We start from the raw sequence: 14095 nt of genomic DNA, 5'->3' as shown, positions 1-14095 counted from the left end.
CCACAGTAGGAACACATCAATATACCTCGTATACATTAAGATATTATCCCTAACAGCTGGATTGCTAAAAAACATCCTGTCTTCTTGTTCAAACATGTATACATTAGCATACGAGGGTGCGACCGATGATCCCATCGCGCACCCCCGTAGCTGTAAGAAAAAATTACCATCAAACAGGAAGTAATTACGGTACAGTGTTAGTTCCAGCAATGTAAGGAACAGCTTATGGTCAAATAATTCGGGAGACAGATTAGTGTCCAGGAACAATTTCATTGCCCGCATCCCTTCCTCATGTGGAATTGACGTGTACAAGCTGCACACGTCTAAACAACAAAGTAAGGTGTGAGCCGGAACCTCACTATATTCCTGTAGTTTGAGCAGGAAAGATGTAGTGTCTTTCAAAAAGGACTTTTGAGACATGAGTAAGGGGTGCAGTATACTGTCCAAAAGCTGGGCCACGGGTTGGTAAAGAGTCCCTTGCAGAAATGATGGGTCTCCCCGGTGGAAGAGTAGCGTGCTTGTGTAACTTAGGCAAAGTATAAAATATCGGATTTTTGGGGGAACTTACATAAAGTGCTTTTGAAACTTTGTCCGGTAATAGGTTCTGATCCGTAGCTTGTTTAAGGATCTCAAACAGTTCCTTCTGGTATTGTAGAACGGGGTTAGTTCTTAGTTTTTTATACACCCCTGCTTCCGAGAGTTGACCATTGATTTCATTCCTGTAATATTCCAAATCCAGGATAACAATGGCCCCGCCCTTATCGGCGGGCCTGATCACAATGTCCTGATAGGAGGAAAGCTGATCCAAGGCCACCCGTTCTTCCCGAGATAGATTAAACTTAAGCTTAACGGGAGCTGTTGTAAATCTTGCTACCGAATCATCCATTAGACGACTAAACGTCTTAATTGAGGCATTTTGTGAAATCGGGTCAAACCGTGACTTAGAGACCTTATGGAGAAATGGATCAAATATTGATAGTATATTTGCTGCTGGAGAATTTTGGAAATGTTCTTTCAGACGCAATTTGCGTGAAAAGTTATGTAAGTCGCGAGACCAGTTGAAAGGATCATGTCCGTTGGTTGGAACGAAGCTGAGGCCCTTGTTGAGGACCTGCATCTCTATAGCTGAGAAAGCTCTTTTGGACAAATTGAAGCTTAGGTGTTCTTCTTGAGCGTTACGGCTCTTACACCTTTTGTTCTGGCCACCCCGGTGGGTGGGAGGCTTGTTGTACCAGTGCTGCCGTCTCGGCCACTCTGATCTAAAGGGGCCGCACTGTGATGTGAATTGTCCTCAGATTCTGATATAGCAAATTCACTATCACTACTGGAGCCTTCTCTCTTATCACCTTTCTTTCTGGGGTTTTGCCATGGTCTTCTTCGCCCAGCAGGTTTACTTCTTCCAGTCGGTTCTGTACCCATCAACCAACGGTAGACCTTATTTTCTTCATAGTCCTGGTCGACAAGAGATTTCTTGTTCCGTTTGAATTTCAGCAAATCGCGTCTATACTGATCACACTGTTTCTCTAGTTTTAATATCCAATCTTGGGACGTGTCTTTTTCCAAGATATCTCTATCTTTCTCCAAGGCCGAGATTTTGTTTCTTGTCAACTCCAATTCACGGTGTGATTCCTTAAGTACCAAAATCATCAAATCGAACCCACACCGGTTCAATATCCCAATCCATTTCCTTATGAATTCTGGGTTGTGTCGCCCAATCGTAGGGACATTTCTAACCCTAAATCCACGGGGTATTTTGTGTTCCCTATAATAGTCCGATAAAGACATACCATGTAATGAAAAATCTATCTCACAACGTTTTAATTTCATGAGCTGAAAAAAATCATCAGCTTTCATGGTGTGATCTGATATAGGTGTGGTGTCTTTAAATAAGATATTTTCAATTTGAGCTGGTGTATACCCAAAGATTTCACCAGGAGACATAGCTTGCATGATCTGACATCCTGTAGAGTCAAGCATTGCAGTAGGCTGACTTTCCATGCTGGTAATTTCTAGATAGTATTGCTGAGTAGCTGTTAACTTTAGACGCTGGTGCTATGCGATGCACCAATGGTCAGCCCTATAGCCTGCAGCAGGGTGTCACAATGTCCAAATGTATACCAACTCCACACAATGCTTATATGAATGTCACTGTATACATTAAAACCAGGTGTCTAAACAGTCTGTATTTTCAAATCAAAACCTGGGTGCCATGCAAATGGTGTCCTAGAACACTAGTGCATACGATCCATGACAGCCGGCACTCCCATCAATAACAGCAACTTCGCCCCGTGCCTGGATACCAAACAGCATGCAAATCCAAGAAAACGGCACTGGAGGCTTGTATATGCAAAAACGAGTTGTATTGAAGGCAGACGTTTCGGAGCTCACGCCCCGTCCTCAGTACCGAATACAGTAACAACATACACTGACAAAAACAAACATTTAAATACCTGCACCGATTCGCGCCGTCCTCACTGCCACACGCCAGTGTCCGCACTTCCGGCCATCGCTTCCCATCTCACCCTGCTCCGTGGGCGTCACTGTTGCCATAGACACTCCCGACGTGCGTGCCACTGTTGCCATAGACACGCACAGAGTGCGTGTCACCGGCTCCACCGCGGCCCAAACAATGCAGGGGGTTGGATCCATGGATCCTAGAAGGGGACTCACACCGTGGGTAATGCGTAGAACGTGCTATGGATAAAAACACACATGTTGGAAAATTACAACATACATTTAACAGTGACATACAAACACACTGAGTGGAGATGCAATAAATCACTATATCATTATAAAGACATGCTAGTACTATTACAAGTTATGGCTATCATCTATACCATATGCTGTATCTCGGCATGCGGTGGTCAATATAGTATATATTATACAGCATATGGTATAGATGATAACTTGTAATAGAACTAGCATGTCTTTATAATGATATAGTGATTTATTGCATCTCCACTCAGTGTGTTCTTATTACATAGTTGAATGTGCTGACAACAAAATCACACAAACAATATCAATGGACATCAAATTTAATAACCCATGGAGGTCTGCATTTGGAGTCACCCTCAAAATTAAAGTGGAAAAACACACTACAGGCTGATCCAACTTTGATGTAATGTCCTTTTAAACAAGTCAAAATGAGGCTCAGTAGTGTGTGTGGCCTCCACGTGCCTGTATGACCTCCCTACAACGCCTGGGCATGCTCCTGATGGGGTGGTTGATGGTCTCCTGAGGGATCTCCTCCCAGACCTGGACTAAAGCATCCGCCAACTCCTGTACAGCCTGTGGTGCAACGTGGCGTTGGTGGATGGAGCGAGACATGATGTCCCAGATGTGCTCAATTGGATTCAGGTCTGGCGAACGGGCGGGCCAGTCCATAGCATCAATGCCTTCGTCTTGCAGGAACTGCTGACACACTCCAGCCACATGAGGTCTAGCATTGTCTTGCATTAGTTGGAACCCAGGGCCAACCGCACCAGCATATGGTCTCACAAGGGGTCTGAGGATCTCATCTCGGTACCTAATGGCAGTCAGGCTACCTCTGGCGAGCACATGGAGGGCTGTGCGGCCCCCCAAAGAAATGCCACCCCACGCCATTACTGACCCACTGCCAAACCGGTCATGCTGGAGGATGTTGCAGGCAGCAGAACGTTCTCCTTGGTGTCTCCAGACTCTGTCACGTCTGTCACATGTGCTCAGTGAGAACCTGCTTTCATCTGTGAAGAGCACAGGGCGCCAGTGGCGAATTTGCCAATCTTGGTGTTCTCTGGCAAATGCCAAACGTCCTGCACGGTGTTGGGCTGTAAGCACAACCCCCACCTGTGGACGTTGAGCCCTCATGGAGTCTGTTTCTGATCGTTTGAGTAGACACATGCACATTTGTGGCTTGCTGGAGGTCATTTTGCAGGGCTCTGGCAGTGCTCCTCCTGTTCCTCCTTGCACAAAGGCGGAGGTAGCGTTCCTGCTGCTGGGTTGTTGCCCTCCTACGGCCTCCTCCACGTCTCCTGTTGTACTGGCCTGTTTCCTGGCAGCGCCTCCATGCTCTGGACACTACGCTGACAGACACAGCAATCCTTCTTGCCACAGCTCGCATTGATGTGCCATCCTGGATGAGCTGCACTACCTGAGCCACTTGTGTGGGTTGTAGAGAGGTCATACAGGCACGTGGAGGCCACACGCACTACTGAGCCTCATTTTGAGTTGTTTTAAGGACATTACATCAAAGTTGGATCAGCCTGTAGTGTGTGTTTCCACTTTAATTTTGAGGGTGACTCCAAATCCAGACCTCCATGGGTTAATAAATTTGATTTCCATTGATCATTTTTATGTGATTTTGTTGTCAGCATATTCAACTATGTAAAGAACAAAGTATTTAATAAGAATATTTCATTCATTTAGATCTTGGATGAGTTATTTTAGTGTTCCCTTTATTTTTTTTGAGCAGTGTATAATGTGTATTAAAATATGTGTATTCATATTACAATTTCTAATGAATGCTGAAGTAATATTATTCCTTCTCATGTGCTGGTCGCTCTGTTGATAAAGCTCTAGGTCAGCCGTGACGAGATGGTCTCAGATCCTCACGAGGAGTCCGAGTGTTTATTCTTTTCCCGCCGTGGATAGAAAAATGTGAAAGTCAAACCCCTTGTCTGCACGGGGCCCTGTCACAAAGGATCGTATACAGGAAGCTAAGTGATATTTTAATTATATGCTTTGATGATATTTGCATTACATACGCATGGGGGAGTGCTTGTATTCAGAAATGTTCGGTTACCTTGGCATCCGATAGAATTACCCTAGAGAGAGAGGTGATGTTTCTTATGTTGGGTCTTCTCTATAACATTGGGCAGGCTGCCGTGCGACTACAGGAGGTATGGGACTATTGGGTGCACGGGCCACTTCCATGGCCCTCTCGACTGGGAGGGCGTTGTGGATTCACCAAGGGAATGCTGAGGCTGACTCTGAGAGATACTGGAGTATTTTCCCTATGAAGGTGTAACCGGTGTTTGGGGATGCCTTTGTTAAGTTACCCTCGGCCGATACCACTGGTAAGTCTACCTTCGTGTGATAGGTTCCCTCACAACGTTGATGACGCATTCTTTTGTGGGATGCAGACATTTTAACCGGTTGGATACCGTTCTTTTTTCTCTTTCTTTGCAGATAGTGGAAGAGGTCTGCAGCCTTTTCAGGTTCGCAGAAGCAGATATCGTCTTCTGTTTCTACCACATTCACCGCATGTCGCTGGGTACATCTTGCTGGAGCCCACACCGGTGGGAACTCGTCTAATACTCATCAGTCAGTCCTGGAATGGATTTGGACCAGTGAGTTAATAATAGAATCCAAAGGGGGACATACTGGAGTTTACAGATGATTCCCCTCACTGATTTTTAAAATAGATCTTACCGATTCTCCTCTGGAAGGGGAGATAGCATGCAACGCCATACCAGAGTTGCGTCAGGATCAGGACATTGTCCTGCTGTCCCTGTCAAAAAAAAAAAGGATTTCTACTTAAGAAGTTGAACTACAGGATGGAATCTCTCCGGCCAGGGATCTCCAACACGTAAAGAAGAAAGTGGGTTTAAATGCGGTTTCATCCGCATTAAGCTTACCTGGGTTTGCTATCCAGGTTTGTCTTTGCCATTTCACCGGAGTGATGGCAGTATGATGGTTTTCCTTCAATAGTAAGAGCCATTATTATTCTGTACTGAGACGCTCTCCTGACTACGGCGAGGTCAAGAAACAAGTGGTACAAATCGTTGTTTCTCTCTGACAGTTCTTCAACACAGAGAATGGCTGTTGTTCCCACCAACGCAGATGTCGGAGGTGGGTATACGATTAGATACTGAACGGTTGAAAGTTTGTTTCTTTCCTGTGGGAAGAGATCGGAGGATCCAGAGTCGTATCAGATTTGCAGTGACAACCCATCAATATGTTCCGTTGATGAAGAAGGTGGTTGCGACCTTAGATGGCCTTTTCGGTGAGCAGGTTAAATGCCAGAGTGGTTTTCACGGGACCAGTTGGACATGTGGTCCAGGTCTCACCTGCACATGCACCGGAAAATAATCCTAAGGACCAGGATATCGCTCCTGTGGTGTCTGCACAGTGCTCATCTCCTAGAAGGACGAAGGTTAGGGATCCAGGATTAGAGCCTTGTGTCTATGCATGCAGGTCTCGGGAGCAGTCTTTCCAAGGGAAGTATTTCCAGGGGAAAAGGGCAAGCTGGGAAGCTTGTCTGCTATAAGCATTCTTGAATTAAGAGCTATTTTCAACGAACATCTTCGTGATCTGCCCGTGTTAATTCTGTCGGCCGACTTAACAGCAGTGGCGTAAGTAAGCTGCTAGGGCGGAACAAGGAGCAAAGCCGCATTGGCAGAAGACGCAAAAGTTTTCCGCTGGGCAGAAAGGCAGGTAAACGCTATATTAGCAGTCTTCATTCCGGATGTAGACGGAGAAATAGATATCCTCTGCAGACGTGATCTCCATCCGGGAGAAATGCAATCGTCATCAAGAAGTTTTCACAGAAGTGACAAGTCTTTGAGGAGTGCCTCAATTGGACATGATGGCGTCTCGCCTCAACGAGAGACCCCAGGGATATTGTTCCAGGCCAAGGGACACTTAAGCTATAGCAGTGGACGCACTCGTGACACCTTGGGTGTTTTTCAGTCTGTCTCTGTGTCCCCTCCACTTTCACTATTTCCTATGGTGATACACATAAGAAAACAAAGGTTCAGGCGATCCTCATTGTTCCGGTCTAGTCAAGGAGGGCTTGGTATCCAGATCTTCAAGACTTACTCATAGAAGATCCATAGCCTTTTTCTTCTACGAGAGGACCTGTTGCAGCAGGGACCGGGCGTGTATCAAGACTTACAACAGACAAGGAGGAAGGGGGGGTGCAAATCTTTCCCAAATTCCCTTCCGCGCACTGAGAATTACCTGTAACAATCCCTGAACCTATCTGGTAATAAAATTCAGGGAATTCGTCACTCTCTGTTTGGAAGTGTTTTAGTAATAGCCTTTATCATGAGGCATACTGTGACAAATTACATGGCCCTATGTGGGCACTGCTATTATGTAGGTTAGGACTGCTGTATCAGAGAAGCCGTGAAGTGGCCAGCAGCTAAACATGTGTTTGCAAACATTTGTGACGAATTCTCTGAATTTTATTACCAGATAGGTTCAGGGTTTGTTACAGGTAATTCTCAGTGTGCGGAAGGGAATTTGGGGGTGGGGATTTGCACCCCCCTTCCTCCTTGTCTGTTGTTTGTCTGTGACCCCTCCCCCTTCCAGCACCTGATATATAATTACCTCTGCTTGTGTATCAAGACTTACCGCGGTTGCGTTTGGCGGCAGGGCGTTTGTACGCCATATCCTAGCCCGGTGAAGTCATTCCCACTTTGCTTCGAGCTAGGAAAGGAGTAACTGTGAAGCTTTACCTCCATATTTGGAGGAAGTAGGTGTCTTGGTGTGAATCCTGGAAGGCTCCTACGGAAGAATTCAGCTGTGTCGTTTTTCTCCATTCTTTGCAAGCAGGTGTGGATACTGGCCTAAAGTTAGGCTCCATTTCAGTGCGGTGTTCGGCCTTATAAAATTTTACGGATGTTCAGACTTTTGTGAAAGGAGTGCTGCACATCCAACCTCCGTTTGTGCCCCCGCTGGCACCGTGGGTCCTTAACGTGGTATTTCAGTTTCTTATGTCACACTGGTTGGAACCTTTATGAAAGGTTGTGTTAAAATTTCTCTCTTGGAAAGTGGTCATGTTATTGGCCTTGGCATCCGCAAGGCAGGTGTCGGAAGTAACGGCTTTGTCTCACAAGAGCCCCTATTTGATCTTTCATGTGGATAGAGCGGAATTGAGAACTCAGAAAATAGTTCTGCCAAAAGTGGTTTCTGTGATTCCCAGAAACCAGCCTATTTTGATGCCTGTGGTTACTTAAGCATGGGCAGATTCAAAGTCTCTCGATGTAGTCAGGGCTTTGAATATTTATGTCGCCAGATCGGCTCAGATTGGAGAAACAGAGGCTCGGTTTGTCCTGTATGCTCCCAGCAAAATTGGGGTGCCTGTTTCTATGCAGTCTGTTGCACGCTAGATCTGTGATACGATTCGGCATGCTCGTTCTACGGCTGGATTGCCGTTACCAAAGTCGGTGGAGACCTATTCTTCTAGGAAGATGGGCTCTTCTTGGGCGGATGCTCGAGGAGTCTCGGCGGTTCAACTTTGCCGAGCGTCTGCTTGGTTGGGTTCAAACACTTTTGCCAAGTTCTACAAGTTTGATACTCTGGCTGATGAGGACCTCATGTTTGCTCAATCGGAGCTGCAGAGTCGTCCGCACTCTCCCGCCCGGTCTGGAGCTTTGGCATACACTCCATTGTCCTTACGGAGTCCCCAGCATCCTCTAGGACGTCTGAGAAAATAGGATTTTAATACCTACCGGTAAATCCTTTTCTCTTTGTCCGTAGAGGATGCTGGGCGCCCGTCCCAGTGCGTACTGTATAAGCAGTTATTGGTTATGGTTACACTCTTGTGGTGTTTCTTTTCAGTCAGGCTGTTGCTGACGTTGTTCATGCCATGGCATGCGGTATCTTATTGTTGGTTGTGTTGACACACAGGTTGTGTTACATATTCTTTCAGCATGTGGCTGTGTTCTATAGAATGCCATGTTCTGCGGCATGTTCGAGATGTGAGCTGGTATGACACTCACCATGTTTAAACAATTCTTTCCTCGAAATGTCCATCTCCCTGGGCACAGTTCTCTAACTGGAGTCTGGAGGAGGGGCATAGAGGGAGGAGCCAGTTCACACCCATTCAAAGTCTTAGTGTGCCCATGTCTCCTGCGGATCCAGTCTATACCCCATGGTCCTTACGGAGTCCCCAGCATCCTCTACGGACTAAGAGAAAAGGATTTACCGGTAGGTATTAAAATCCTATTTGTTGTGCCGATGTTTTCTGTGTGAAATATAACTATATGATGCAGAATGTATCACACGGACAGTAAAGACAGGGCAAAAGTAAAGTTTCAAATGTATGAAGAGGTTCTGTATGATCTCATTTAACAGAGAATTTTGCACCATGTGCATTATCTGCACCATTGAGACATTAGATCATCTTGTCTCCTTTGACAATGCTAAATTCCCTTGTCGTATAAACAACCCTTTATGAAGTCTAAGAACACTGTACGCTGTTTACTTAAGAAGTACCGTAATGGTACGCTAGTTGCGTAACGATCGCTCAGCCGTAGGCGAGACGCTCAAGCGTCACGTTCGCTCACGGCCCAGTGATCACAGGACACGTTATTGGCTATGACTAGAGTAATGATTCGCTATGGCGTAGCGGACGCTCGAGACCACGAGGAGATCACCAGCGGCGCAGACGCTCACAACGCTATACCTTTATGTCTAAACCTTATACCAAAGAAATACACGGAATACCTTAATGTGAATACAGGGTGTAAGTGCAACCTTGTGTAACCTGACTAACTACAAAGCTGCTTGAGCGTCACCGACGCTCAAGTGAACACTTAACACTATAGGAAATACACAGATACTGGTTTAGGGTCCAAAGCCTATTAACTGTATTATATCTAGTATACTTGTAAAAAGGGAATAACAGTACAAATGATACACTACAATATAACAAAGACTTCCTAACCAAAATACAATACTATCTAATACAATACAATACTAGTCTAGGGGAGATACGAGAGAAAGAGAAGGGAAAGAGAGAGAGAGACGGAGAGAGATGAGAGAAATTGGCTCACAGAAAGACAATGATTACGGAGAGAAACTTACGCACAAGGGTAAACGATCGCATGCGCCTGGACATCCAGCACCCGATTTTCAGCAATGAGAACCGTTGAAGAGTGAGAGCTGGATGTGGTCGGCCTGCCTATTTATGCCCCACACACAATGCAATCTCATAGTCCCTACAATCCCATTGTCCATTGGATGAAGGAATTCGACCCTGCATCACAACAAAAGGTCATAGGTTGATTCATACAGGTGGGCTGTGACGATTTCAAACAGCTCAGGTGGGTGGGGAACTAGGTTTCCCGCCGCATACCTGAGTATGAGTAAATAGTAGAAATGGACATAAACTTCTTATGTCCATAACTATTCGCACGAGCGATTAATACGCTCCAAACCAACACCGGAATATTGCTAATTAAATACTCTTCCGATGGGTACCAAACACTGCTGTATGATTCTTGTTAGACCCTTCGTACGATACAAAGAGGGATTACTTTAAACAGGGACCTTCTATATTAACCAAACTTTCAGAAACTATCAAAGGGATCATGATCTATAAACTACATTAATTGTGAAAATATGTAACGAATGAGTCGCACGCTACGACTACATAAACTCTACCGTAAATACGCATACCGCGCCTGCGAGTGCCCGCTATTGCGGGTATGCGCCTTCACGGGAGAGCGTACGCATGCGCAGCGCGGACCAGTGTGCGGTGCAAATATGGCAACGTGCATAGAGACATTTTTCTGACTTTGACAGTCCACCCTTTGGCAGTCAATAATAACTGCCACAAAACATTTAAGGAGAAAAATGCAAGTCAGGGGTTAATACATTTCCATGGTTGGGTAAGGGAGGAGAGAGGAGAAGGTGTGAAGAGGGTATGACCTAGTGAGATAGCAGAAGCATGTGTGTATGAATCCATGTTTGGGGGGGTCATGTATCATCGTGCCGTACGTGTTGTACATCAAGCTTCGAGGTATTGCGAAGTATACATTTGAATTCCTTCTTATCTTGTGGTACAGGTCTGTGGATGGGCTGTCAAACTTTACCGAGCTCTTTTCGGATTTTGAACAAAATGGGGAGCACATTTTAGTTGATGATACATGAATGGGGGAGGTATGTGGTTGCTGATATCTGTGCCTGTATTCCCTATCGTCTATGTGTGTCATTACCTGAGGGTTGTAGAGATGAAGATAAAGAACACTTATGGAAAATGCAATGATATTCTATGTCAGGGAAATGTACATCTGTCGTCGAAGTTGTGTTCGGTATCTGTTGAGAGTCGTCTTCTTTGCGCTGTATTGCTCCTTGGGCATGAGCAAATAGCTTTGTCAGAGCCATCGGATTTACAAAAAAATGTTGGGCTAGCGTGAGTTTAAATGTACTAGGGAAACTGGGGATCCATGGCAAAGTTCATCAAGTGTCCATTTCTCAAGTGGTCAAAACTTCATCTTTGGTGCTTGTCTGTTGTCTGTATAGCGTCTCGTCAACTTCCTCGTCCAAGGGGGTCTTTGTATCTTGGAGAAAAGCAGAAAAACAGGTGAAAGAAACGGACCGTATAATCGCATTTTCATCCCATCCTGGTTTCTATCATTGGGTCATAAATCAAATCCAGGTTAATTACAGTTTCCTCGCTCCTCAAGCTCATCACTCTTGTACTTTGTTTGCACCTCATTAAAGCCTGCCCGCATCTAAATATCAATCCAATCGATATAACGACACCCAAGATACATAGTAGAAACTTTCCAACATCCATTATGACTCCTTGAGCCCAGTCTCCCAAACCGGAGAACCAATTTCGCGGGTTCAACCATGACACCCAACCAGTCAGCTCATTTCCTACAGCAGCAAGGGTGAGATTGTGTTTCCGACGAAATTCCCACTTCAATTGGAGAATATCATCCATCTTTTGGTCTATGACCTCTACCGGATCCTCGGTGCTATTCGTGATATAAGTGCAACACTTTATGCCGTACTGTGTTGCCAATGTAACACAATATCCGCCTGTTACTGCTGTAAGATAATTAAGAACCATCCTATGCTGAACTAGTTCTGTTTAATAAGCTTGAAGTTCTCTTCCAGTGTATCTAAACGTGTCATCATACATTTCAGTGATCTTATCTAACAAATTGGCGAGTGCGGAAATGTATCTATAATTCATCACTCCCCGAGCGGTACGAGTGAAATCTAACGCTACCAGGACCTGAATCCCGGTGGATTCATGGATAAGATCAGAGGCCGGATGCTCTAACCTTTCTGACAGTTGTCTTTTAACTCGGTGCTCGTAATGAGTGTGAGTATAAGGAGCTTGGGCACCACGGTGTATGTCCTTCATTTTGTCATGTGTAACAGTCATCACTTCAGGCAATACTTTTCCAATATAACACAATCCTTCAGAGTTTGGGGCAAGCCACTTGTACGCCTTTCTCCCGCATATGAAATATGCATCATCGGGGAGAACATATGGGACGGAGAAGGACATGACCATGTTACAAACCTTCCAGGTGAAATCTCCTGACCCTAATTCTTCCATCTGCCTAATGCACGTATCAGTTTGTACGATATGTGCACAGTATCCTGGTGATACCTCTCCAACTCTAGTAATCCTATTTCCTAAGGTATATCGATACCGGAAAGATTTTCCTCTACTGGCTATGTGGCGTACCAGCTCTGTATCTGTAGGCATTCTATCTGCTCTGTGTGAAAAGGTCATGGTAAGGTTGCTCCATGACACTTCCCAATTTCCCGGTTTTCTGGGATTGGAGATGTTGAAACATAAGAGGGACCTATCCACATGGTATTGGTGGAGCTTCAAACTAGGAGGGCTGGAGATGTTAAACCTCCGGTCCACCGGTCTCCCACCATTTAGCTCAAGTACCTCCCCTAACGTTAAAGGAAATGGTACTAGCCCTGATTTGCTGTGACCCTGAGGTACTTGAGAGCATACCCAACAATCTGTTTGGTTTAACACGTTACCCACTAAGGAGTGATAGTCACTCAATGGATGCCGGTCCATATGGATATTAAAACTAGATTGGCATTTCTTTATGCATCCATCTTCAACCAGATTATCACAGAGCCTACAGATACAATTTTCTTCAGCTAACAATCCATCACAATTTCTTCTATCGGATCGTTTTCTGATACTCGCCTTTGCTTGTTGGTTTGGTTGATCTTGGAAAACTACGCCTCCATCATCATAATCGGAACCCATTCCAGATCCTCTCTCGACCTCTATGGTACTCTCGCCGGAACAGACTGCTCTGGTCAACATCATGGTTACCATCAAAATCCGGATCACAGTCTCTTGGGGCAAGTCCATCTTTGAGGAGGAAATAGAGAAGAATGAGAAGGGGGAAAAAGAAATTTCAAGGAAGAGGGGATGGGAAGTGGAGGAAAACAATAAAAGGGAGAAGGGAGTCGACAACTGCTTTCGGTCTTCAAGGCTCAGGTGCCGCCTCAGTCCTCCTGGAACAGACACTCCAGTGATACAACCTCTACCGTCTGTTCCTTATCACGGGACTTCTCTGGATCAGCAACCTTTTTGCAGTGGGATGAATGGACCCAAGTCTCTCTCTCAGCCACCTTCAATGCTGTGGTGCTAGTCAATAAGACCTGGTATGGTCCTTCCCATCTATCAATAAGACAACCTGAGCGTAGAAAATTTCGTATCATTACATAATCCCCAGGTTCAATGTCATGACAATTACTATCTGGTAAATCAGGAATCATCAACTTCAGATTATCATTTTGATTTCTCAACTGCTTACTCATGTTAATCAAGTACTTTACAGTTACTTCATTGTTACATTTCAAATCATCCTGGGGGTTAATCATGACATGCGGTTGTCGACCAAACAAGATTTCAAAAGGAGACAGATTAAGAGGGGACCTGGGAGTGGTTCTGATGCTATACAAAACAATGGGTAAAGCTTCTGGCCACGTCAATCCTGTCTCTGTCATTACTTTACTCAATTTATTTTTAATAGTGCTGTTCACTCTTTCGACCTTCGCGCTCGCCTGTGGACGGTACGGAGTGTGCAGCTTGCTATCAATTCCCATCAACTTACACATTCCTTGAAAGACATCACCTGTAAAATGGGTACCCCTATCACTTTCAATGATTCTAGGGATACCATATCTACATACAAATTCCTGCACAATTTTCTTAGCGGTAAACATAGCGGTATTTGTAGCTGCTGGGAAAGCTTCGACCCAATTCGAGAAAACATCTATACAAACAAGTACATATTTCAAATTTCGACATGGGGGTAATTGAATGAAGTCGATTTGTATTACCTGGAAAGGGCCGCCGGCAGGTGGGATATAGGATGGTTCTGTA

Source organism: Pseudophryne corroboree, chromosome 6, assembly GCF_028390025.1.
Source record: "Pseudophryne corroboree isolate aPseCor3 chromosome 6, aPseCor3.hap2, whole genome shotgun sequence".
Lineage (NCBI taxonomy): Eukaryota > Metazoa > Chordata > Amphibia > Anura > Myobatrachidae > Pseudophryne > Pseudophryne corroboree.
The sequence above is the reverse complement of the archived record's forward strand: the minus strand, read 5'-3'. Positions refer to the sequence as shown.